The following is a 27,336-nucleotide window of genomic DNA, read 5'->3' as shown; positions in this document are numbered from 1 at the left end:
AAGGAGAGAGAGAACACAAGCAGGAGGCATGAGACAGGGAGAAGCAGGCATCCCGCTGAGCAGGGAGCTTGGTGTGCAGCTCGATCCCAGGGCCCTGAGATCATAACCAGAGAAGACACATAAATGGTTCATAAGCACAGACAAAGGTCCTCAATGTTACTAGTCCGCAGAGCAGTGCATGTAAAACCAGGGACCAGTTTACACTAACAAGTGCAATTCTGATAAAAAAAAAAAAAAAAATGAGGGATGCCTGGGTGGCTCAGTTGGTTAAGCAGCTGCCTTCGGCTCAGGTCATGATCCCAGCGTTCTGGGATCAAGTCCCACATCAGGCTCCTTGCTCGGCAGGGAGCCTGCTTCTCCCTCTGCCTCTGCCTGCCATTCCGTCTGCCTGTGCTTGCTCTCTCCCCTTCTCTCTCTGATAAATAAATAAAATCTTTAAAAATAAAAAAAATTTTAAAAAATGGGCAGAAGATATGGACAGACACTTCTCCAATGAAGACATACAAATGGCTATCAGACACATGAAAAATGTTCATCATCACTAGCCATCAGGGAGATTCAAATTAAAACTAAATTGAGATATCACCTTACACCAAGTAGAATGGCCAAAATTAGCAAGACAGGAAACAACATGTGTTGGAGGGGATGTGGAGAAAAGGGAACACTCTTCCACTGTTGGTGGGAATGCAAGTTGGTGAAGCCTCTTTGGAGAACAGTGTGGAGATTCCTCAAGAAATTAAAAATAGAGCTTCCCTATGACCCTGCCATTGCACTACTGGGTATTTACCCTAAAGATACAGATGTCGTGAAAACAAGGGCCATCTGTACCCCAATGTTTATAGCAGCAATGGCCACGGTCGCCAAACTGTGTAAAGAACTAAGATGCCCTTCAACGGACGAATGGATAAGGAAGATGTGGTCCATATACACTATGGAGTATTATGCCTCCATCAGAAAGGATGAATACCCAACTTTTGTAGCAACATGGACGAGACTGGAAGAGATTATGCTGAGTGAAATATGTCAAGCAGAGAGAGTCAAATATCATATGGTTTCACTTATTTGTGGAGCATAATAAATAGCATGGAGGACATGGGGAGTTAGAGAGGAGAAGGGAGTTGGGGGAAATTGGAAGGGGAGGTGAACCATGAGAGACTATGGACTCTGAAAAACAATCTGAGGGTTTTGAAGGGGCGGGGGGTGGGAGGTCGGGGTACCAGGTGGTGGGTATTATAGAGGGCACGGATTGCATGGAGCACTGGGTGTGGTGCAAAAATAATGAATACTGTTATGCTGAAAATAAAAAATAAACTAAAAAATAAAATAAAATACACAGTTTTATATATATGCCAAATGTGAATGAAAGCTACTTTATCTCCATCCACTGAAATATGCATATGTGTGCATTGACACCAATAAAAAGACGATATATCCAAAAAAAAAAAAAAAAAAGACAATACCAAGTGTTGCTGAGATCATGGGGAAAGTGGACCCTCCTAGATTGCTAGGGAGAACGAAAATGAAAGAGACACATTGGAAGCCACTTGAAGAGTCCTTAAGAGTTCAGCACAAGCTTCCCATAGACCCAGCAATTCCACAACCAGACTTCTATCTGAGACAACTAAGAACATTTGTTCACTCAAGCCTGATTCAGAAACCTTTGGGTCAGCATGAAAATAGGAAAAAGCTGACAGCAACACAATAGGAAAAAGCTGACAGCAACACAAAGGGTCACTGACTGGTGAATGAACAAAAGGTGGCCCATATGTTCCATGGAATTCTACTCAGCAACAATAGGAGAGAAATCTGATTGAAGCTACAACATGAAGGACCCTGAAAAGCATGCCAAGTGAAAGAAGCCAGTCGCCAAGGACTACATACTGTCTCATTCGATTTATGTACAATGTCCAGAAAGGAGCCATGTATAGAGACAGAAAGCAGATCAGCATTGCTTGGGGATGGATAAGGGAGTGAAAATTGTCTGCAGAGGGGCTGGAGGAGGTGTGGGGAGGAGAAGGAAGCCTCTGAAACAAACTAGGGTCCTAGCTGAACAACACTGTCATTGTAGGGACACCCTACAATGTATGTAAATTTCACCTAAAAAAAAAGAAAGGTGACAGTCCCAGCTCAGTGTGTCCTGGGGTCCCCAGCAAACACTGGCTGGTGAGTTGCCACATCCTGGGTCGAGCAGTTGGTGGTTTAGAGCCTGGTGTCCAAGGTCACAGCCAGAGTCAGGGATTCAGGGCCTGTATCTTCAGCTTCTGGCCCCCTCAGTTCCCCTGGACTCCACAAGGGAGCAGATGACTTAAGGGGGAAGACTTCCAGGTGGCACAAGTAGATCAAGGGGCAGGAGGCAAAGAAGGGGGGAAGCTGGTCCCTGGAGATTTGGGGAGGATGTGAGGGCTGTAGTGCACATGAAAGCAGCTGGAAAGATCTGGAAAGATTTTTTTTAAGATTTATTTATACATTTATTTATATATTCATTTATTTGACAGTGAGAGAGAAAGAGAGAGAACAAGCAGGGGATGCTGCAGAAGGAGAGAGAGAAGCAGGTTTGGGGAGACTCATGGGGGATCCATCCCAGGACTCTGGGATCATGACCTGAGCTGAAGGCAGACGTTTAACCTACTGAGTCTCCCAGATGCCCCTGGATAGATAGAAGTATGTTTGGTCTGTTGTTTAAGCTCTACCCATCAACTTTTAGGGTAACAGACAAGGACATAATGACATAATTGATGCTCTTCCTACACTGGCACTGAGTCTCCCCTCCCCCCATCAGAATAGGGAAAAGAGCCCGTGCTGCTATTAGAATTCTTCTAAGTCTAAATGGAACAGTTTGGGCTGGTTTATGGGAATCTGCCCATTTCTGGCCATCTATATATGGCCAGCTTCTGGGTGCTGAGCCATCTCTGCAGGGACTTAGAAGGGGCACCCTTGTCCTTCAAATTGGAGCTGGGATTGTGAAGAAGGTTTCCTGCTAATCTGTATTTCCCTGACCTGGGCTGAGAATCCTCATCCAAGATCAGGTGCTGCAGTGACCTAAAGTGGGGAACCTACTGTGTGTCACTGCTTCTCTTTTGCAGAGTCAAAGGAGGCCCATGGTAGTGGTGGAGGGAGAGGCAGGGATAGAATTCTACACTCTGTCAAAACGTCATCCACAGTGAAGATTTAAAAAAATATTAAGAGGATAGATGTCAGATTATATACTTGGTGATACAGTAACAGCTCTGCGTGGTGACAGAAGTAGCTTACACATGTAATGAATATAACATAATTTATAGAATTGTCCAATCACTATCTTGTCATGTGAAACCGATGGTCACATGGTGTATCCACTATAAATCAAGTTTTAAAACAACCTGAAGGTGAGGGGAAACATTTGAAAAGCAACAAAACTACAGTTGACTGGGGAACAACAAGGTTTTGAATTGTACTGAACAATGTAGGGGTGATTTCTTTTCTTACAAATATAGTATGGTACTGTCAATACATTTTCTCTTCCTCATGATTTTCTCAATGACATTTTCTTTACACTAACTCACTGCATTGAAAGAATAAGGTATGTAATGCAAACAACATAAAATATGTGTTAATCAAGTGTTTTTGTTATCTGTAAGGCTGTTACACTAAGTACACCCACAAACACCCCAGCTACTAGAGTCTATAACTTAAATCGGCAGAGTTGTAGGATATAAGACAGACAAAATCAAGCGTTTCTAAACCCTAGCAATGAACAAACGGAAAAGGAAATTAAGAAAACAATTCCATTTATAACAGCACCCACCAGAATAGTATCTAGGAATAATTGATTCAAGGAGTCACAAAACCTGTACACTGAAAACTACAAAACATTGCTGCAAGAGATTAAAGAAAACCTAAACCAGTGGAAAGACATCCCATATTCACCGATTGGAAGGACTGAAGTGACTAAGAAGGCAACACCCTGTGGCTAAGAAGGCAGCACCATGATCTGCGGATTCTGTGGGATTCCTATCAAACTTTGTTCTTCTGCCTTCTCTATAGCACTTTGCATTCATTTCCTCTCAGATATTGTGATTTCTTTTTTTATATATATATATTTTATTTATTTATTTGACAGACAGAAATCACAAGTAGGAAGAGAGGCAGGGGGAGAAAGCAGGCTCTCTGCTGAGCAGAGAGCCCAATGTGGGGCTCAATCCCAGGATGCTGGACAATGGGATCATGACTTGAGCCGAAAGCAGAGGATTTAACCCACTGAGCCACCCAGGCACCCTAGACGTTGTGGTCTTCATCTTCTAATGTGAGATTGGGGGTTTGTTTTGTTTTGTTTTACATTTTCCATGTATCTGCTGAGTGTTTTGAACTGATGGGATGTAGTTATAACAAACTCTTTTTTGTCCTTTGGTGATTCTCACCTTAGTGAGAATCATTTCATTTTCAGATGAGTGACCCATCTCCTCATGAAGGTTCATTTCCCCTGCTTGTCTGCAGACCTCAAACCATCAGATGGGATGCCACACAATGTGAATGCTATCATGTTGGTTGCTGCATTTTTTTTTTTGTTTGTTTTCTGTAATATAAAGTGTTTAGTGATGCATTTAAATTACTTGGAAACATTTCGAGTGTATCTTTAATGATTTATTAAATGGTCCAGAAGAGTAAACCACTTCCTGTAAGACCCTATTGGTGTGCCCCCCCCAAGTAAAAATCAAAGTTTGAAAGCATAAATGTAGACTCTGAATAAAGGCTTTTACACGGGAAAAAGCCCCAGCTCCAGTGAAAGCACAAACACAGAAACCCTTTCAAGCTTGGATTTAAAAAGCAACACAGCTGTGAGGACAGTTTTCCCTTGAGCCTGAGAGCAAGCAGAAGGCCCACCGTTCCTTGCCCAAGAGCTAACCTGCTGTTTGGGAAATGTCTATAGTGCCAACTGAACGGGTCCTTTGCAAGTAGGCAGATATGCCTCTTTAGAAGCCTATCAAGGGTCGTTGGGCTGGCTCAGTCCAGAGAACACCAGAGTCTGGAGCTAGGAGTCCTGAGCTCGGGATCCCCTCACCTCCGCTGGGTATAGAAATTGCTTAATAAACTTAAATAAATGAACAAAAGCATGTCAAGTTCCAAGGCCTATATTCTCTGAAGGGCCCTCTGGAGGAAGGCTGCCAAGGGTAAGAAGTGGCCTGATTAAGGATAGGGAGTCTGGGGACTGTGTGAGGCTTTTTAGGGTGCTGGTGGCAAAAGGGAGCCAGAGGACAGCGGAAGTGGACAGACTCTGGCTTGTGTTCCCTGGGGAGTGAAAGAAAGCCCCTTCTTCAAAGATACAGATGTAGTGAAAAGAAGGGCCATCTGTACCCCAATGTTTATAGCAGCAATGGCGACGGTCACCAAACTATGGAAAGAACCAAGATGCCCTTCAACGGATGAATGGATAAGGAAATGTGGTCCATATACACTATGGAGTATTATGCCTCCATCAGAAAGGATGAATACCCAACTTTTGTAGCAACATGGACGAGACTGGAAGAGATTATGCTGAGTGAAATAAGTCAAGCAGAGAGAGTCAATTATCATATGGTTTCACTTATTTGTGGAGCATAACAAATAGCATGGAGGACAAGGGGTGTTAGAGAGGAGAAGGGAGTTGGGAGAAATTGGAAGGGGAGGTGAATCATGAGAGACTATGGACTCTGAAAAACAATCTGAGGGGTTTGAAGTGGCGGGGGGTGGGAGGTTGGGGTACAAGGTCGTGGGTATTATAGAGGATACGGATTGCATGGACCACTGGGTGTGGTGAATAAAAATAATGAATACTGTTTTTCTGAAAATAAATAAATTAATTTAAAACAAAACAAACAAACAAACAAACAAACAAAAAAAGAAAGCCCCTTTGTCGCCTAGATCCTGGGACTGCAAGACATCAAAACGTAAGCAGAATCACACAAAATATTAAAGAACACCAGGCACGCTGCTCAAGAAAAACAAGAGGCCCAATCTTTTCCTGAAAACTGTGCATAGAGGACTCTTGCATGTCTCCAGTGAGAAAGACCATCAACCAGCAATGTAGTTAAGTGGGTTATAAATCACGCATTTACTGAGTAAGTGGTACTGCTAAAACATCAACACCTATAAACGTTCTCTTAAAAGATAAAGCTGTAAGAAAAAATTAAAAATCAGAACATTCTGTTATTGAACACCTATTACCCGGGAAAAGGGCAAACGCAGTTCCCCCACTACCATAAATTATGGAGTCGAGTTTCCCACATTTGGGGAAATTGCAGGGATCAGCACATCTGCAGTGCAATTGACAAGCCTCATCCTGACAAAACAACCTGCTTGATCATGTTATCTCCCCTGCTGGGTAAGTATGACCTTCTCCGCCTCTGCCTCCACCCCACACTAGCCTCACCCGCTGTCCACCCTGCACACACGCTCACTTGCCAACCAACACCCCAAAACCCTCAGCAGCCATTCCTGCCCCAAGCATCCTCACCCTCCACAGGAGTCTCCCTAATACAGTGGAAGCTACAGCACTGCTACATCCTCTGCCCCAGGAATTCTCTGGCCCAGAACTGTGGCCTAATGGTAACTGATTTACATCAGACATGCCCCATCCATGACGTCAGAGGTCTCCTCGCCACCAATTCAAACCTCTCAGATTTCAGGTTTTCTGTCTTAGGTCCACAGGACAAGAGCTAGTTTTATTTGTGCTTTTGTCTTACTTTTAGGTCCCTGCTGATATGATGTGGGCCAGGAGCAAATGGTCAAGAAATAATTTTTGAGGCATCTTCAGGGCAAAAAACATGTTTTTATTAAAGTTCAGGGACAGGACTCCTGGACAGGAAGAGGTGCCCTGGGATTTTGAGGAGTGATTGATCATATACTGTATGTTGGGGATGGAGGGTGGAGATACAGACTTTTCCAAAGGGATTTTTAGGTGTTATAAGAGACTGTAAGGAAATTTACTATTACTTACATTTCACTGGCATTTGCTCTCCTCATCACCTGCCATCTTTTTTCTTTCCATTCTTTTCTGTGGGATTTACAGTCTGCTCCCTGCATGGGCTCAGCCAGGTTCTTATGGGAATTATGCCAAGTGAAATGGCCACATTGGTGGCCACACAGAAAGACATTTCAAGAGTGGGCTCTGTTACTCTCACAGGAAGGGTTAGGACATAACTTACAAAGAGGTGAATATTGGACAATGTTCCCATCAGAGGTACATTTTTGTTGTAACGAGTTCTCTTAAGGCATGAAGCTACTTTTCAGCCTTTCACAAAGGGTGAAAAGCAACTGATCTATGACTGGATCCTGAGTGGAGTGAGGTTAATATGATATCATACGCTGTTGCTTTCCTAAATGTTATGGACTTAAAATGAATTTTATAGAAGCAGTATCTGAGTTCTTCACTGATTACTGACTATCCCATCAGAGTGCAGCAGCCCTGGTGGCACAGGGATGGAAGAGGAATCGCTGGGATGCTGGAATATCCACAGGGCGACATGGTCTCACGCTTGGTTTCTTTGCCTTAATAGCTTACCAACATTCAGCCGATTGGGCCAGTGAGTTCCTCTGTATTGACAGCTAAAGACCTCCATGGAAATACTTGAACAACAGAGTGGGAGAGCTGATGTGGAGTCACTCCATCGACTAATAAAATAGGGGGCATCCTTACCTCAGGTGGGAGTCTTTTCTTGGGTCTTTCTGTTACTGGTCACTGTGGTGGTGATGGTTGTGAGATACTATTTGAGGGTTTTGTTTGTTGTTGTCCGGAATAATTGTGGAGTGATAGCTTTATAGTAATTCTTGGAAAGTAAAAGAACATAACTAAGGACTCCTCCCAAGGAATATTTGCAGATCTCTGTGCCAACATTTATGGAGGACTTATACACTTTTCAGAGAAAGGTTATCAATCGAAGTAAAACAACTCTATATTTTTGGGTCAATGTTGGAGAAGAACAGTTTTAAACTGTGGTCTGCTTCAGAATCACCTGGGGTAAGATACAGATGGTGAAAAGAAGGGCCATATGTACCCCAATGTTCATAGCAGCAATGGCCACAGTCGCCAAACTGGAAAGAACCAAGATGCCCTTCAACGGATGAATGGATAAGAAAGACATGGTCCATATACTCTATGGTGTATAATGTCTCCATCAGGAAGGATGACTTAGGATGGGACTGGAGGAGATTATGCTGAGTGAAATGAGTCAAGCAGAGTCAATTATATGGTTTCACTTATTTGTGAAGCATAAGGAATAACATGAAGGGCATGGGGAGCTGGAGAGGAGACGGGAGTTGGGGGAAATTGGAGAGGGAGATGAACCATAAGAGACTGTCACTTTGAGAAACAGTCTGAGGGTTTTGGAGGGGAGGGGGGTGGAATGCAGTGTTAGCCTGGTGGTGGCTATTATGGAGGGCATGCATTGCATGGACCACTGGGTGTGGTGCATAAACAATGAATTTGGAACACTGTAAAGAAATTTTTTTTAAAAAGGCTAAAAACACACACACACACACACACACACACACACACACACACACAAAAAAAACCCTCTGAAACCAAAAAGGAAAAAAAAAAAAAAGAAAAGAAAAGAATCACCTGGGGGTATTTGTGTAAGAAATGCAGATTCTTGGGCCACCCACCAATGAAATACTTGGGATTGGAGTCCAGGAAATGGCTCCTATGATCTCCACTGCTGATTCTAAGGCTCTCCAAACCTAAGAACCACTCTCTACTATTTTTAGATTGGGGATTCTTAAAAAGTGATGGAGAAGGCAAAACTCCTTTTAAACTTAGACTTCAACAGTAGTCTATGACCTTCTTAGGGACAATGTGTCTTTCCTACTCTTACATGCTCAGCCTAGAGACTGGTGCCAAAATCAGAAACAGAGCAGGTGAAGAAAAACCTTTTACTTCTTTGGACACATTTTACTTTCATAGCCGCCAAAAGGGCTGCGTTTCATTTCCTCTAACAGACTCTATCCGCCACGTATGTTGCCCTCGACAATCACTATAGCAACACATATAAATATCTGTCGTACATTTATACACATGTACACGCCTTCTAGAACACTGTCAGGACACAGATTATGCTCTCCCACAACTGGGACTTCTTGGTTGCCACTTAAAAATGATAACTGGTTTGTTGTACAGGACTTTCAATGGGCTTGGGCTGGCCCTGAGCCCGAGTTCCCCAGAGAGGAGTTAGGGTGATGAAAGGGAACGGCGTATTCAGACTGAGGTGGCCACACTTTGGAGATCATAAAAGAAAGGAACTAGGAGGTGCTAGGCTAAGCAGGAGATGGCACATGGGAAGCCACTGCTTTCACCAGGAACATTTGAAGCACTCAGGAGCCGTGGTATAGAAGGATGCCCAGCCAAAAGTTGGCCAGGCTAAGCCAGACCCAGGGAAGCATGGATCTGGGAGTTGTGCTGGCTGAGGCCTACTGGACCTCAGGGCACTGCTGTCACTCATGGGCTTTAGAACGGGCTGAGGAGCTCCTGTGTGGGGATCAGAGGTCCCATCTGTAGAAAGCAGGGTCCTGTGTTCCCTGAGCTGACCGTCTTCGGGCAGGCATTGGAGCAAGGACTGGCGGTGGCCAGTTCCCAGGCCAGTGAGGTGTGCAGAAGCATTGTCAGGAGCTCCTCTACAGACCAATGCTTGGATGAGCAGCCCCGGGTGGGTGGTGTTCCTCAGCCACAGGAGAGGCTGGCTGCCCTTCATCCTCCTCCACCGGGAAGTGGATGGGACCCTCTGGCAGGTGTGGAGGACTGGGCTCCAAGTCTCCTCAGCAGATTGAGAATCTGCACCAAAGTGGGGAAGGCCCAGTCTTCCTGCTGTTTGAAGGACCTCCAGTTGTTCCTTTTCTTCAGGGGCTCCTGGAAGGCAAGGGTCACAAGACCGGGGTGCATGGCAGTGCCCTTAGGGACTTCACCTGGAGACAGAAATATGATAAGGTGAGAACCTAGTATCAGGTTCTGCTGGTGGCTCCCTGAACTGCAGTGATCACTAGGAGGGGGTGCTGAGCCAGGAGCTCAGCAAGAGCCTGTCAGAAGGATAAGCCCAGGGGAGGGGGTGTGGACTTGAGGAGCCCCTCATGGCACCAGGTGAAAGGGAAGTTTCCCATCACCTTGGGCAGGAGACAACCGTGCTCAGAGCCACTGCACATGAGGTGCTCAGATTGCACACTCCCTCTTCACTGGCCAATCCACTCCCTAGTTCACTTGGAACAAAAAGATGGCTTCTGTGACCTCCCAGGAACTGAAGCACTTAGTATGAAACACGCCCATGAAGAAACAGCCTGTTGTGGGAAGGAGAGGATGTAATGCAGGGAAGCCCCCTGTTCAGTTCATGTCCCATGTACTTAATGAGGAGAGGGAGGGGCCCCATCAGCAGGGAGCTCCAACAGCCCCTACTGCCACCTCTTACAGATGGATGGGCCAAGGCCACAGAGCCAGTTAGTGACAAGCCTGGGATTGGAATACAGGCCTCACGACCTTTCCATTGGTCTCTGCAAAGTGCAGAGGAAACTTCCAAACATGAGGAAGCCAGTGGGTGTGTGGGGCTGTTGGGTTACCTTTGCTGGGACAGGAATAAGACTTTACAAAGGCCATCTTGTATGTGTTCTTCTAAAGAGTCTCAGGAAAGAAAGGAATCATTAGAGTAGGAAAAAAGGGAATTAGAAAAAGAAAAAAGTTTGGAGGGGAAGGTGAAGTCATGGCCCAACCCATTTTCACACCATGGGATTAATATTCTCTCAGGCTACATAAGGGACATTCCGAGGAAAAGGTCCAATTACTTATGGCAGAACTTTAACGTCCAGTGAAGTGTTTAGCTTCTTTCCCTATTCCTTTTTAAGGACTCTCCATGGCTAGCGTGGAGCCCAACACAGGGCTTGAAGCCTCAACCCTGAGATCAAGACCTGAGCCAAGATCAAGTCAGATGCTCAACTGCCTGAGCCACCCAGGTTCCCCTAAAGGTTTAGTTTCTGATTTACAAGCCATTTGGTACACTTCAGCTTACTTGCTAGGGATCAGGTTAGTATTTCAAGTAAATGTACAAAATACCTGCCATATACATAAAATGTTTCCCTTCAAGTTTCACTTTTATTAATTTTCAAATTCTCTTTTAGGTCAAGAAGACCCAATGGTTTTCTTTGGAAAAAGAAAAATCAAGATTGAATGGCTATTCTCTGCCAATAGAGTGTGGAACAGAATCAACCGATTTGATCGCATCTCCAGTTTATTTTTTTATGAAGTGAAAAGGGCTACAGGAAACACTAGAGCTGGCCCCAGAGCCCCTTTCCTAGAAGCTAATTCAGAGGCATACTCCCCATATCCTCTTGTCTTGGGAATCAACTCACTTGTTTTCCTCGGACTCCTGACTTGGCCTAAAGGAGGGAAGAAGTGTGGTGAGGAGAGAAGAGGGTCACGATGTCACAGGGAGATGAGATGGCAGGGAAGGGACTGGGGTGGGAGAGGTGATGGGGAGCGAAGCTAGAAGGACATTTAGTGCGTACCTGAGTCCTAGGTATGTACTGGAAATCTCCTGTAAGATCAGAGTGAGTCGGGGATCATCTGTAGACTCTGGAGACAGGTTGGGATGGATTTGGGCTGGGTTCTGTGGCTCTGGCAGGTGCAGTGGTGTCCTTACCTCCAAACTAGTCCTTGCCTTCTTCAAAACATCATGTGTCCTGGTTACTAAAACAACAAAACAGCCCAATAGGTAGAAGTGACCATCTGTGGCCATACTTGCCTAGTGTGTTCCAAAGGGTGTCTTTCTGGCAGCTCACATCAGGGTCTCTTGCTGCCCCCATGTACCCCTCCCTCTGCATCCCCAGTTACTCATGGCACAGGAGTTTTGGGGACATCACACTGGTCTGCAGCCCTCCTCCCCACCCCACCCAGTCTGTCTGGTTAGGGTCCATCAGCAGCACAAGTGGGGAGCCTGGAAGTCCTCTCACCCCTACTTTCCTCCTCATCCCCTGCCTCAGGGGCACCCACACTGATTAAAGATGAACTGCTGCATGCTCTCCTTCTGTTGGTTGGTGGGCTTCAGACGCTCTGTGTTCTGCAGGACACTCTCCTGTTTGGACAGTCTGGTTCTCAGTTCCAGAAGTTCCCTTTGCAGGGAATGTCCCTGGGGAAGAGAAACAGTCTCTCTGTCACAGGTCAGAAGGCCTCAAGCACCCGATGCTTTGTGGCTCTTGAAAATCAGAAGCAGGATTCTACAATCCTCTCAATGATTTCTGGACTGGAGTCCCTCCAAGAGAGACACTAGAAGGCTCCAGCTAAGGCCAGCTTAGACCAAGGCCATTAGGTCAGCATACTGAGACCTCGGGAGCCCCCACGCACATGGACACGGGCCTCCACTCCTGTGGCTGTAGAGGCCCTGATCCCCGGGCAGTGCCAGGACTCCCAGCGGTGGACCAAGAGCACACATTCAGTGCTGACATTGGTTCTAGTACCGGGGACTCATGGATAAGACTCACTAGCTGGGTGTGTTTTGCCTGGGGAGACTGTGTGATTCTGTAAATCTTTGGAACAACTTCAAGATGGCAGAACACCCTCTGCCTCAGAACCAGCATAGTTGGGGCCCATAAGGTGTTAGTGCTTTAATCTGCCCTCATGCTCCTAGGCAGGGCTGGAGGGGGGATATGGAGATAATTTCCTGTCCACACTCCCCGCAACCAGAGTCCAGGCCTCATATCTGAGAGCACCTGGTTGTGGGGAGGCTGACTCTTCCAGGCCTGGCCCAGAGATGTGGAGGAAGGCTGTGTGTGGGATGCAGTGGGTGGCTCCAGGAAGCTGCTCATCTCATGGTGACATTCTGTGGGGATGGCACAGGAAAAGGAGGTGTCGACATTTTCATAGGTCCCTACATTTTGCGGCTCAGCTATGTTCAGAAAGTGAAAAAACCCAAACACGGTGGGAGAAGAAGGGATGTCATAGGACCTGCCTTGCCAACCGCCACCACGGATAACAGGTCTTCCCCCGGGGACGCTCCCCTAAGGTCCCCCGTCCCAACTCAACTGTCCAGCTCCTGACCTTTAGGACTTGGAAACTGAGGGGGCAGAATGGCATTTGGGGCAGAAGCAATGAAGGAGGCTGCCACTCACTGTGCTGTCAGAAAGGGCAGGGCTGGGGGAGCTGGGCAGGGCCACTCATCAGAACATGGCGAGGAGGGAGGCCGACTCGTCCAGCATGTGCTGCAGGGCCTGGGAAGTGCTCCCAAGTTCATGGATGCCTTTGCTGCCAGGCACCTGGGAGAAGGGGAAGATTGCCCTGGGCACCAGACTGAGAGATCATTCTCTTCCCCCTGCTCCAGCTCTCCCAACACAGGGCTCAGTTTTCCCTCATGAGTGAGGCACAGGCATGGGCCTGTTTGAACATGTGAAACCGTTTTTAAACCTGGAAGCCCTGGATCTCCACTTCAACAGTGACCTCCAATTTGTAAGAATCACTAGATTCTGACTTCTCTCATACTCTCTGTAAGCTCTTAGTCCTGCTCCATGATCTCAGGTCTAAGGCCCCTGATTTTTGCTTTGGCACCCCCATGCATATCTCTAAATCATACCTTCTGCTTCAACTGGGCTGAACCATTTGTAGCTCCAAGGACTATGATGCCATTCCCTTCACCTGGGATGCTATCCTCCACCACCCAGAGAAGCTGTGTATCTCACCAGTGGTTCCTCCAGGAGGCTGTGACTTTCCTTGCCTGGCCCAAGAACCCCTTCTGTGTTTGCATCCTCCCAACTCAGAGGATGGCTTGAAACTGAGCCCAGACCCCCTGTTGTCCTTATTTACTTGGATATATGGCCTTCTCTCTGGGGTGGAGGCTCTTGAAGACAGGGCTGTCCCTGCACATCCATGCACCTCCAGTGCCTCAAACAGCACAGCAGCTGGTACCTGGTCTCTGAACAGGGTAGCGCTCTGAGAAGGTGCACTGCCAGCTTCCCTGCCCTGCTCAGTCTGCCCAGAGAAATCCCATGGCTGCCAGGCTTCGCCCCTTCCACGACATGTGGCCCATGCAGATGCAAATCCTGAATTTCCAGCCACCTGATTAAGTGCTTTTACTCTGCCGATGGATGATCATGTGCCAGGGTGACTGGACCAGATAATAAGTGAGCAAAGGGTGCTCAGTAGAGCACGACACATAAGCCAATACTCAGCAAATCCCCTACAGATGAGGATGACAATTCTCTTCTGACTCTTCTGTGTTTCTTAGAGGAAACATCAGTCAGGGCAGAGTGTATAGTGAAAACAGGAGATGGAGAAGAAAAGTCCAGCTGAGTGTTAAGCAGAAGATGTAGACTCAGTTATGGGAGATAAGTAGCGGGAGAAGGAGCTAAGATCAGAAAGAAAAAGTACACAAGGAAAAGGAGCACTTAAGACCTACAGTGTGATTACCTCTGTGCCCTGAGTTTCAAGGCCAGGGAAGGTGCAGGCTGATCTCACAAGATCTGCTATCTTTTTGACCAGCAGTTTGCCCTCCCCTATCTGATGTCTTAGGTGCTGTAGTCATCAATGTGGCCAATGACATGGTGGCCATGCTTATTGGCAAAGGAGCCATCAGTAACTTCGCCCTCCAGCTTGGGAGGATTCTTCATCACTGGAGAAGCATCCAAATCCAGCTCTGAAAAACAAGACCAGAACAACATAGAATCTGCAGTGATGAGCATATCCTCAGTCCACTTCATTCTAAAATAGACATCAAGGAGTAAAGAGGCCAGGAATAGGAAAGGCACTCTGGGAAAAGTACAAGCCAGGTGTGAAGTCCATAGATTTCTGGGTTCTATGGGTTTTTTTGTTTGTTTGTTTGTTTGTTTTTAATTTTTTATTTCTTTTAAGCATAACAGTCTTCATTGTTTTTAACCCACACCCAGTGCTCCATGCCATCCGTGCCCTCTATAATACCCACCACCTGGTTCCCCCAACCTCCCATCCCCCGCCATTTCAAAACCCTCAGATTGTTTTTCAGAGTCCATAGTCTCTCATGGTTCACATCCCCTTCCAATTTCCCTCAACTCCCTTCTCCTCTCCATCTCCCCTTGTCCTCCATGCTATTTGTTATGTTCCACAAATAAGTGAAACCATATGATAATTGACTCTCTCTGCTTGACTTATCTCACTCAGCATAATCTCTTCCAGTCCAGATTCTATGGTTTTATGATCTTTCTTACATCATCTCATAATGATCAAATTGCCAGGAGGCAAAATTTTATCCTTACTGACAAATGAAATATCCAGGACAAATATTATTTTAATAAAAAATTTTAAATTTCCAGTTAAGAAGACACAGACAAACTAAGGGTTCTGGAAGGGAGGGAGGTGAGGGGTTGGGAGAGCCTAGTGGTGGGTATTAAGGAAAGCACATATTTCATGGAGCACTGGGTGTGGTGCATAAACAATGAATCTTGGAGCACTGAAAAAATAAAATAATAAAATAAAATAAATAAAAAATAAACCCATTTTTAAAAAGAAGACACAGACAGAGAAATTAAGCTGGACACAGCGAGCACTTTCAAGGACAGAGAGATCACCATGCAGTGAAGCACAACAGAGCAATAGGAAAACCACAGAGGAGGAAGAATAATGGCAAAACAGAGGGCCACAGAAGGTGCAATGAGTAGGGCTAAAGACTTTGGGACCCAAGAAGAAAAATCTCTACATTCAGGTAATGTGCCCATCAGTAACCAAAGGCTACTTGTATTGGTAATTCTCCATCATCAATCCCTGAATCCTTCCGTTGCCATATTTACCATTTGTCCTCTTGAAAATGGTGGTGCTGAGCCAGGAGCAGCATAAGAAAGGCTAGGGAATGTAAACACTGGAGAGTTCATGCCAACATCTCGGACTGGAGAGGAAGCAATGGAGTCTAGGTTGTAAAGACAACAACAATTTTCAGGAACCCTGGAACCACACTAAATAAACCCACGCACAGCCTAGTCATCACCATCAGAGACCTAAGGTAGCATGGATTGTCCTCATTATACCCCAACCACGACGGTAAGGAACAGCAAACAAATCCCTTAGTTTGGAACAAGAACATGTCCCTTTAATGGAAGCGAGCTCCATGAGAAGCAACTTCTGGTTTGAAAGATTATTAGGTGCATTTTTCTAGCCCACATTTTATATAATTATATTTTATATAATATAATTATGTATGCAATTTTGTGTGTGTGTGTGTGTGTGTGCGCGCGCAATTTTTAATACACTGCCTGTGACTAAACCTATGATGTGGAGAACAAAGGCAAAAGGAAATGTACATAAAGTTAAATTTCCTTATAACCTGTAGTCCATTGACAAACCCTTAAGGCAGGCAGAATAAGACATTACAGGAACCCCAACTGTCTTAAACTTAATGACCTACTAGAGGGAAAAACAGTCTTAGCTTGACAAAAGTCAGGCCTCCAGGATGTCATGAGTCTTCTTTAGCATATTAAATTCCTTTCAGAAACTTCCCTTTGCCTGTAGCTCCCCCAGTTCCAAACTATATAATCAATGGCTCCTCACAACCCCAGTGCCACTCTTTCTGCCCACTGGTCCTGTCCCTGTGCTATCATAAAAAGAGCTTTTTGCACAGAATATGTCTCAAGAATTCTTTCTTGAGCTCGGAACCCTAATATTTCCACGTCAAATATGTGTAGTATATGTGTCAAAAATACTGAATCAAAGTGGGCAATTAAATTAGCATTCCAATCACCATTCTGATGAGTTAGTGATGGGAAAAATGTAGCAGGATGAGAAGGGTAGAGACAGAAGGCATGGCAGGTTAGAGACACCCTCCTGGAGACCAGGCAGCAATTCTACAGTGGAAGAATTGGAAAATATCAGAGAAGGCAGGAAGTCCTGCTCAGGAGGTGGCCTAGAACCAGCTCTCCAGCTCAGGCCATTGTGGTGGGTAAGGAGCAGTCACAGTGTTGGAGTCACTGGGGCTGAGTCCTGGCTGGGGTTGTGGGGACGCAGTGATGGAGGAAAGCTGGCCACGAGGGCAGAGCAGGGAGTTATAACTGAACACTACAACCATCATGGCTCCCCAGGGAGAGCCAGCCATCCACCCTACTGTGGCTGAGCAGTTACTATGGGACACAGTTCACGTGACACTTTCTCATCTAATGGCCACAACACAGGATATTGGGAATGTGACTTCATTTGACAAGTCAGTGCCTAATTAGTGAAAATCCAAAAGGACTGGGGGGAAAAGCTAAGGATTAACATGCCCCAGGAAGAGCAGGCAGGAACATGTCTGAAAGCTCATCTTTAGAGAATCCTGAGCAGAAATGGCTCCTACTGAAATAAAATTGAAAATAGTGTCCTGGGGGTGAGAGGAGATGGCTAATTAAAAAAAGAAAAGAATAAGTTGAAATGAGTGTGTCAAGATGGAGTGGGGACAGTACTAACATTCAGACTGAAGCTAGGCGAAGGGGGCTGGATGAAGGACATTGAGAAGAGAGGGAGAGAGCAGGCAAGGCAGTATCTGGAAGGGCAGATGCGGAGGGGAGGGGAGGAGATGACAGCCACTGGGAATAAAGGGAGCTATCATCCCCTTGCTTTCCACAACCAGCATTGCCTACGGGACGGGAATGGTTTCCACTCAGCTGAGCTCCCCTCCAATCAGGGAATGGGAAACTGGAAGGCAAAGGATACCAAGACAGAGGCTGGTGAGGAGGAAGGCCGTGAGGAGGAAGGCCAGCAGCTGGAAATAAAAACATCCAGTTCGAATCCTGGGTCGGGTCTTAGCTGGTTAATGTCTCAATCCCAAAGTTTTCCCACGTTGAAATACAAAGGCAAAACCTCCCTTACCTCAGATGAAACAGTTTGGAAAATTGTTTGAAAACTCATGGTAAATTTTAAAGCAATCCACAAATACAAGCTATTAACTGTTGAGCAATGCTTACCATGTCAGGCACTTGTAAATTATTGCACTTAAGGTTTAATTACCATATTACCATATAACATGCATGTGATTGTCCATAAGATACATATGATTATTGTCCTCACCTTGAAAATGAGGAAAGTAAGGCTTCAGTACCTGGGGACTTCAAACACCTTGCCCAAGGCAAGCAAGCAACCTGTACCTGCAAACTCAGAATCTGGGGCCCGAACCAGCTGGGACCCTAAATCCTACCCTCTCACCCAAGGTTGGAGATTGAAATGCCTCTGATTTCACCTGGACCTTAAGGAGTATGGAAGAGGGAAGATCCCTTCCAACACAGACATCCTGGCCACTGCCCCATTGCTCACGGGCTTCCTGGTCCCCCTGCTTCCTACCTTGGAAGAGTGGTTGCTTGTTTCCAGGGTCCTCCTGGTGGGCGAGGAGAGGCTGAGGCCAGTTTTGCTCCCACTGCCATCCAACTGGTGCTCCAGCTGCAATCTCAGACAGCTGTTCACCTGGATGCTTTGCTCCAGCTGCCCTCGCAAAGCTCAGATCTCTGCTACCAGGTGGCTGAGCTCACTGCTCAAAGGGACCTGGAGACAGGCATCCCAGGTGGCAGCTGAAAGAATAGAGAGAGAAGGGGTCTGGTGGCTCAGATCCAAGCTTTTCCAGGCATTTGTCAGAACACTCCTCCAGGGCATTCCTTTCTGCTCTGGACCCCACTGTCCTCTCAGGGCCCCAGGCAACGCATTTGGGATGCAGCTGCCTCTGTTGGGGCTGATTCCACATTAAAACCTGTTAAACCCGTAGGGCCTGCCTGGGCCTACTTAGCCATAGTGATTCCATGTTGCCTTGGTAGCCATTTTGTTATTTAATAAATGCCTCAGCAGTTACTTATACCAGTTCCGGGTAACCGTTGCTAAAGCACATACCTTAAAACAAGGCCATTTTGTTGTTTAATAAATGCCTCAGCAGTTACTAGTATTGGTTCCAGGTAACCATTACTAAAACACACAGGTAGGAGACATCCAATCAGCCAAAGCCACATACTTAGAGGTCTGCAGTTGTGCCCTATAAAAACTAGCCTGTAAGACCAAAGGGAGTTTCTCTCTTTGGAGGCGGCCATGGCCAGTCAGTTTGACATCTAATGCTTGGCATAGAATAAAGCTTTACATAATTTTCACTTTGCCTGAGCCTTGTTCCCCTGGCTGGTTAGTCTAACTTCTAATACTTGGCATAGAATAAGGCTTTGCATAACTTTCACTTTTTTAAAAAATTATTTTTATTTATTTTCAGTGTAACAGTATTCATTGTTTTTGCACCACACCCAGTGCTCCATGCAATATGTGCCCTCTCCAATACCCACCACCTGGTTCCCCCAACCTCCCACCCCCTGCCCCTTCAGACCCCTCAGATTGTTTCTCAGAGTCCATAGTCTCTCATGGTTCACCTCCCCTTCCAATTTCCCTCAAATCCCTTCTCCTCTCCATCTCCCCTTGACCTCCATGCTATTTGTTATGTTCTACAAATAAGTGAAACCATATGATAATTGACTCTCTCTGCTTGACTTATTTCACTCAGCATAATATTATCCAGTCCTGGAAGAGATTTTTGTTGCTACAAAAGTTGGGTATTCACCCTTTCTGATGGAGGCATAATACTCCATAGTGTATATGTTCCACATCTTCCTTATCTCTTCGTCCATTGAAAAGCATCTTGGTTCTTTCCACAGTTTGGCGACCGTGGCCATTGCTGCTATAAACATTGGGGTACAGATGGCCCTTGTTTTCACTACATCTGTATCTTTGGAGTAAATACCAAGTAGTGCAATAGCAGGGTCATAGGGAAGTTCTAGTTTTAATTTCTTGAGGAATCTCCACATTGTTCTCCAAAGAGGCTGCACCAACTTGCATTCCCACCAGCAGTGTAAGAGGGTTCCCCTTTCTCCACATCCCCTCCAACACATGTTGTTTCCTGGCTTGTTAATTTTGGCCATTCTAACTGGTGTTAAGGTGATATCTCAATGTGGTTTTAATTTGAATCTCCCTGAGAGCTAGTGATGAAGAACATTTTTTCATGTGTCTGATAGCCATTTGTATGTCTTCATGGAAGAAGTGTCTGTCCATATCTTCTGCCCATTTTTTGATATGATTGTCTGTTTTGTGTGTGTTGAGTTGGAGGAGTTCTTTATAGATCTTGGATATCAACCTTTTGTCTGTACTGTCATTTGCAAATATCTTCTCCCATTCCATGGGTTGCCTCTTTGTTTTCTTGACTGTTTCCTTTGCTGTGCAGAAGCTTTTGATTTTGATGAAGTCCCAAAAGTTTATTTTCGCTTTTGTTTGCTTAGCCTTTGGAGACATATCTTGAAAGAAGTTGCTGTGGCTGATATCAAAGAGATTACTGCCTATATTCTCCTCTAGGATTCTGATGGATTCCTGTCTCACATTGAGGTCTTTTATTCATTTTGAGTTTATCTTTGTGTACAGTGTAAGAGAATGGTCGAGTTTCATTCTTCTACATATAGCTGTCCAGTTTTCCCAGCACCATTTATTGAAGAGACTGTTTTTTGTTTTGTTTTGTTTTGTTTTTAAATCTCTATTTGCTACCACAGTCTGTTTCTTTGTACTAGGTATGAAAACAGCTAATAAATATTCTACAAAACCACATATCTTATCTGAAAGCTTGAAGCCAAATACATTTCAAAAAGTAGAATTTGTTTTGGTGTTTAGGAAGGCCATAGGATCTGTACGCCATCTCTCATGTAGCCCATACACCAGGTTGCCTCTGGGCCACAGGCCTTTAGGCAAATACATTCAAATTTCTGTGACAAGCTGAGTGTACATTACCACTGAGTGGGGTTAAGTCAAGTCTGTGAATACCATTTTGGTCAGTTCAGACAGGTTTTGTGACCAAATGAGTATATGAAAGAGCTATCACAAGAATTCATGGTTCTCATGAGATTACAGAATTAAGGATAAGAAAGTATGGGGCTTCAGAGGTAGGAGCTTTGAAATGACTCCTAAAACAACTATAAGAAAGGAGAGGTATGACGTAGGATGAAGTCAGGATGAATGGATTTTTTTTCCTCTGTCATATAAAAACAAAATTGAAAGGAAAAAAAAAAAAAAACATACTGAATTTACAAACGAAAAAAATGCTCCCAAGAAGTTAGTAGAGAAAGGCTTCTCTAAGTCGTTACTACAAGTTATAAAGGATTAGAGTTTACTATGAGAAATATTCTGGAAACATCCCATATTTTCCATTTTTACTCATTTGCATTATGTTTTTATAAGCACCATAGTATCCAAATACTGCTATAGCATCTTATAAGGAGGCCGGAGGTCATGAGGTAGGAGGCAACTCCCCCTGAGAAGTCCTCACGGGGCACCTGCAGTCTATGGTTAGTATCTACCAACCCCAAAGCTCCATGAAGCTCCTTCCTGTCTTTCTTCCCCTATATCTAAATTCTCACAAAGATTTACTTCTTTCTAAAAATTTTTTCTTCTATCCATTCCTCTTTATCTTCCCAACGGCACCTTAGATCAGACTCTCCTCATGTAAATACCCTATAACTACACCCATTCAGTGGGTTTCCCTGATTTGAGTGTCTTCTGACACCAGTGTGTCCCACTAGTCTGAGAGTTCTGTTGCCATCAAGTATATGTTTTGTTTGGAAAAAACGTACTCATTTTCCATGGCCCACTCTGTAGAATGTAAACTTCCATGGTACTTCATAGCTCCTCTGTATAACAGCAGCCTTCTCAACTGGCCAGACTTCTCACACTCCCTGATACAAAGCTCTCCCACGGGGAAGTCTGGACCTGATGCTACCAGGAGTGCACAGAAGTTATTCTCTCAGCCTGCGGTGCCCCTGATACTTCTTCAAGTTCTGGTTTACCTTCTCATCAGCAAGTTAGGAAATCCAATCAGGTTTTATGAAAATTCAAATTTGGCTGAATATTGAAAATTCTGTATTGCTTAAGGAATTTTAAAACAGATAATAAAAAAAAAAATAGAATTGAAAGGCTTAGACATCCCATCCAAAGCAAGAGCTATTTCTATGGGATTATTGACAAGTCATCCCCTTCTATTTAAAGGGGCTTGGATGGGAGGCTTATTCCTTCACAAACCAGCAATTCCATCACTCAAAATCTCTAGTGGTCAGGAAGGCATAAGAATGATCTAAGTCCAAATTCTACTGCCCTTTACCCTTTGATGACCCTTGATCAGACCTCTAAAGGGATGCCAAACACAACAGCTCTTTTTCACCTGATAGTTCTTCAAATATTTAAAACCAGTTCTCATCTCCTTGTGATCTTGTCCAGGCCGAAAATTGTTTAGTTTCTCTGACAGTTCAAGATTTCTGGTCACCCGGCATGGTGGCTCCTGTCTTCCCTTTGCTCCCTGGTTTGCCAAAGTCCCTTTTACAAGATGGTGTCCCACAATCTAATAATATTTCTGACAAGGTCTCTCACCCTACTGTGGTCTCAGGTTGAATTGGTTTTTGTAGCAACCTTTGCCTACAAGTTCCTTGTCTCAGCCGGTTTCTAAGTAACTCCCTATTCTTAAGTCCATGAACGGCTAGAGAGCCAGGCCTCCTGATTCTGTACCTCTATCACTGATATATTTAATCAAGGTCAGGGTTTCTTTTTTATATTTTCTAAATTTCTTTTATTTTTTAAATATTTTATTGATTTATTTGACAGAGATCACAAGCAGGTAGAGAGGCAGTCAGAGAGAGAGGCGGGAGCAGGCTCTCTGCCGAGCAGAGAACCTGATGTGGGCTTGATGCCAGGACCCTGATATCATGACTTAAGATGAAGGCAGAGGCTTCACCCCCTGAGCCACCCAGGCACCCCAATCTTTTCTAAATTTCATCATATTGACATCAGTACTCTGTTTCAGCCTGGTTTGAGTTATTAACTTGATGTTTACAATACCCTCCCCCATTTGAAGGACAATGGGGAAATAGAAGAAGATTCTCCAACATTAGATCAGTATTTTAGCAGGTGGCAAAAAGTCCTCATAAAACAGTTTAAAATTTAAATCCAGGCTTGGAATTTAGATCCTAACAGAGGTATTTCTGTAAATGTGCATCTTTTAACTTTCTCCCTGGGGAATGAGTCAGGGTAGAAGCAGAGTGCCCACTGTACTGGCTGCATGGGGGCAATATGTATTAGTCACAATATTCAAGAGCTTCTCACATTATGGTGCCATCAGGACAGTTCTTTGAAATTTTTTAATCACTGTATAACCTATACTTTGCTCAACTTTTCTCTGGCCACCTAGACAGGCAGAGTTGGACTCTTGTCCGACTACTTTTAAGGATGTCTCGGCTGGATCTTGCACATGTCACCAACCTCTGGGCTTTGGACATGAGAGAAACACTTTGTTCTTACTGGGAGCCCCAGACCTGGCTGAGGCAGAACTCTGTAGTTTTCCAGAGCTGTACAACTCCCAAGGTAAGGGCACCAGAATCCTAAGCAAGAGCAAGGAGCTCACCGGGGAGGGGAGAGTGAGAACGCATACCTTTCAGCTCTTTCTTGAAATTGCCATAAAGTGCCTCGTCAATCTGTAGCTCTGACTGGAGGGACTGGAAGAGCTGCTGTTTCTCCTCACACTGCTGCTGCAGGAGGGCAAGCGTGTGCTGCAGCCTGCATGGGGGAGGCAAGGGCCTGCTGAGTGTCTGGTGCCCCTCGGCCCCTCCAGGCTACCTGCTGTCAGCCAACCTTCACATCACGGGGCTTTAGCCTTAGATGTCAACCAGTAAAAGACCATTACTTTTACTTTACAGATGTGGAAACAGAGACTATGAGACATGAAGTAACTTTGCTTGATGTCATGCCATTAGCTACGTTAGTTGGGAGCAGGAATGCAAGCTCCGTATTCTTCCTGCCCCGATGGTGCTCTATTCCTGGTGATAGGCAGTCATAGGGCTTGTGTCGGGGATGTGCATGAGGGCTGGTGGGGATGCCTCCTACATTTCAGTGAGACCAACATCCTTAAACTAATGGGGAGGATGAAAACATTTTTTTTTCCTCCAGGATCTGATATGCTGACCGCCCCTTTTTTTAAAAAAAAGATTGATCTGAGAGAGACAGAGATCACTTGCCTGCAAGCGGTAGGAAGAGCAGAAGAGGAGGGAAAGAACCCCAAGCAGACTCCAAGTTGAGCGCCAGACCCAGCACAGGGTTCATTCTCATGACCCCGAGATCATGACCTGAGCCAAAATCAACAGCCAGACACTTAACTGACTGAGCCACGCAGGCACCCCTGATATGCTGAACCTTCCAAAATAGGGTTTTACTCTCCCAACTTTGGAGTGAAAAGGCATTCTCAGAGAAGTCCTTCCTTCTGCTCGAATTCATCCATAAATCAGGAATAGCAGAGGGGAAACTGAGGGCCCCCAAAGGCTCCAATACCTGTCTTGTCAATACCCCCATTAAATCTAAAAACAGGGCCCCCTTCCTTCTTATTGGGCTTCCCCTTACCTGGAGTCTTTTTCCTAGAGGGATAGGCGTTCCTCCTGGAAATGCAAGATCTCCTGTTGCTTCTCCAAGTCTTCCAGAAGCTGCTGCCATTCCCCCTTTTGGCACGACAGCTCCATCTCCAGCTCTTGAAGTCAGGATCGCGAGGACAGCAGGGCCTCCCTCAGGCATTCCATGTCTCCTGGAAGCACTCTGAGGAGCAGAATACAGGACAGCTTACACTGTGGGGGCAGAGGCTGGCTGGACAAGGAGCCCAACCAAAGCTCCTCCATCCTGATGTGCAGAACTAAGGCAACGGGAAAGCAAGCTGATGCCGCAGCTGCTCAGAAAAGCAGAGGGTGTCAGCTCACTACATCCACATGCCCTGGGGAATGTGGAGTCTCCATCTTTGCAATGCCCTTGATCATCTGCTTTCATAAGGTCTACCCTTTTATTAGAGAAAACACTGTGGTTTCTTTTTTTCCTTCTTTCCTTCCTTCCTTCCTTCCTTCCTCCCTTTTCTTAGAGAATTTATTTATTTATGTGAGAGAGAGAGAGACAGAGCAGGAGCAGAAGGGAGGAAGCAGAGGGAGAGACAGAAACAGACTCCTTTCCCTGCTGAGCAGGGGATCCAATCCCAGGACCCAGGCATCATGATCTGAGCCAAAGGCAGGTGTTTAATCAACTGAGCCACCCAGGTGCCCCAAAAGCTGTGTTTTCTTTCTTTCTTTCTTTCTTTCTTTCTTCCTTTCTTTCTTTCTCTCTTTATTTCTCTTTCTTTCTTTTCTTTTCTTTTTCCCAAAGATTCTATTTATTTATTTGACAGACAGAGATCACAAGGAGGCAGAGAGGCAGGCAGAGAATAAGGGGGAAGTAGACTTCCCGCTGAGCAGAGAGCAGGGGATCATGACCTAAGCCTAAGGCAGAGGTCTTAACCCACCGAGCCACCAGGTGCCCCAAACACTGTGGTTTCTAATGGTCACTATTTTCTAAGTTCACACACCCTCTGTGTGATAATCCCTTCTTTAATTTTGCCAAAGAGCAACATCAAGACTTCTTGCCTACAGTTTTTAGAATGTATTATATTCATCAATTTGAAAATGGGGACATCTGTCCTTTTCTGGGCTTGTGGAATTACCTGCATGATTTCCCAGAGACTAAGGACAGGGGCTCTGAGAACCAGACTGCAAGAGCTGTCAGTCTACCAGGGGGAGGTCCCTGGGCATGGCCCACCATGCTTGTCCACATCTTAGTGACTTCTCCCCACTGAGGTCTGTGCTAGCCTGTCCCGGCATGCAATGGTGGTTTAGCAGTTGTGTCTTCTCTCTTCTCTGTGACGTCTCGTAACTTCCCCATCAGTGACCTTTCCCCTCACATCTTCCTGCTCCAAAGAGGCAGATTGAGAAACATCACTTGTCTCTTCCCGTTCCACAACATTCTTTCATTCTGGGCTTAATCCTTTAGGAAAGTATTAGTCTTTCATGGCTATTCAATAAATATTTGCAGGTAAATATAATTTTTATTGACCATATACTGATTTGATCAAGTCAATTGACACTAAGGTCAGCTGCCCCCAGGTCACAGAGGAAATGATGTCCTCCCTCCCTTGGATGCCCATTGAATAGTGTTGGAAACGCTCTGGAGGACATCTGGCTGGTGCTTCCAGGCAGAGAGTCCTGAGGATTACTAAGCAGAGAGGATCCCAGTGTGGGTGAGTGAGGGGAAGCAGTGAGGAGACAGGGATGGCAGCTCAGTACCAGGAGAGACACATGAGGCTGCAGTAAAGTCTGGATGGGGAGAACAGACCCCTAACTGGTATCCAGTTCATAACTAATGACTGAGTATCTGAGTATCAGATTGGTTGCACAGAGGTGGTGGGTTTGCTAGGGCTATCTTTGTCCCTAGAACCTCAGAGCATGAGGGCCCATGGTTGGGACCTCTCAGGAAGTAGCCCCTTCTAGACTGAGAACCGCATGGGACTTTGGATTGGTGGATCTGGTTAGCTGTTATCTACACCTTCTTCTCTTGGCTTCAAAAGGTGTTTGGTGTGGCCAGGAGGAAAGGGACCAGGAAGGAGTGAAGTGTGTGGCTTTTACCACCCACCTCTAGAAACATAACTCAGCTGAGTCTGAAGGCTCTGGTTTTCTTCCTTAAGGACTCTGTTCTCGTTGTAGAGCTGAGCTGTGGGTTCCAGGCTGGGGCTGTAGAAAATGGAGGTAGATCCTGTCCCACAAATTGTAAGCAGACACATTACACATTAGGGTAACAGATGATTTCCAGAAACTACCCATTCTGTCCCTCCAGAAATACTGTCCCATCCCAGCAGGAGTGCCTGGGTCCCCAAGGCCTGGACCCCAAGCCTGGTAAGCCAAATGTCTGGTTTCTGTGCAGGCCCCACCATGTGCCCTAGCTGCAGCTGTGCCAGAGGCTCTTGTCCCAGGAGTCCTCTTGGTGCTGGGGGCAGGACAAGGGCATGTAGAAGGAATGGCCTCCAAGGGACCCCAGCCCGAGAGGAGATTGTTGGGAGAACAGCCGCCTTGGCGAGTGGCTGCGGGAGAGCACCCACTGAGCAGGCTCCACCACTTGCCAATCCCATGACAAGGCAGAGAGGTCAGCAGGCACATATACGAGCAGACTAACGATGGGCTGGGAAGTCAGATGTCCTGCAGACACACCTCGTTAGCGCTGCCAGGAGGAAAGTTCTTTCTTAGCTCTAAGTGAGGATAAGAGCACCTGCCCCACCTGCCTTGCTGGACTGTTTGGAAGGAGCAAGTAGAGGAAAGCCCATCACATGCTTTGGAAAGTGTGAAGCCCAGCCTCCAGAGGCTTCCCAGTCGTGATAGCGTGGGCGGCTCTGGGCCTCTCCTACCACTCCCACAGGCTGCACAGCTGAGCCGGTGTTCAAGCAGCTCCCGAAGCCGGTCGTTGATGCATATGGACTCCTCCAGGTGCTGGCTCAGGTTCCGGATCTCTCTGAGATGTTCCTCCAGCAGGTCATCCCCTGCAGCCAT

General features: G+C 45.8%; 1 non-coding gene and 1 pseudogene across 1 annotated transcript; both read right to left on the bottom strand.

Moving 5' to 3' along the window:
- Window positions 1–6,180: 6,180 nt before the first annotated feature.
- LOC131828223 (U1 spliceosomal RNA) lies at window positions 6,181–6,345 on the bottom strand. The gene has a single exon (XR_009352293.1). It is a non-coding gene; the product is annotated as a U1 spliceosomal RNA (small nuclear RNA).
- A 3,352-nt stretch (window positions 6,346–9,697) lies between these two features.
- Window positions 9,698–27,336, bottom strand: LOC131827871 (myomegalin-like; annotated as a pseudogene).

This window comes from Mustela lutreola, chromosome 3, assembly GCF_030435805.1.
Source record: "Mustela lutreola isolate mMusLut2 chromosome 3, mMusLut2.pri, whole genome shotgun sequence".
Classification (NCBI taxonomy): domain Eukaryota; kingdom Metazoa; phylum Chordata; class Mammalia; order Carnivora; family Mustelidae; genus Mustela; species Mustela lutreola.
This window is presented reverse-complemented; position numbering and strand designations above follow the sequence as displayed.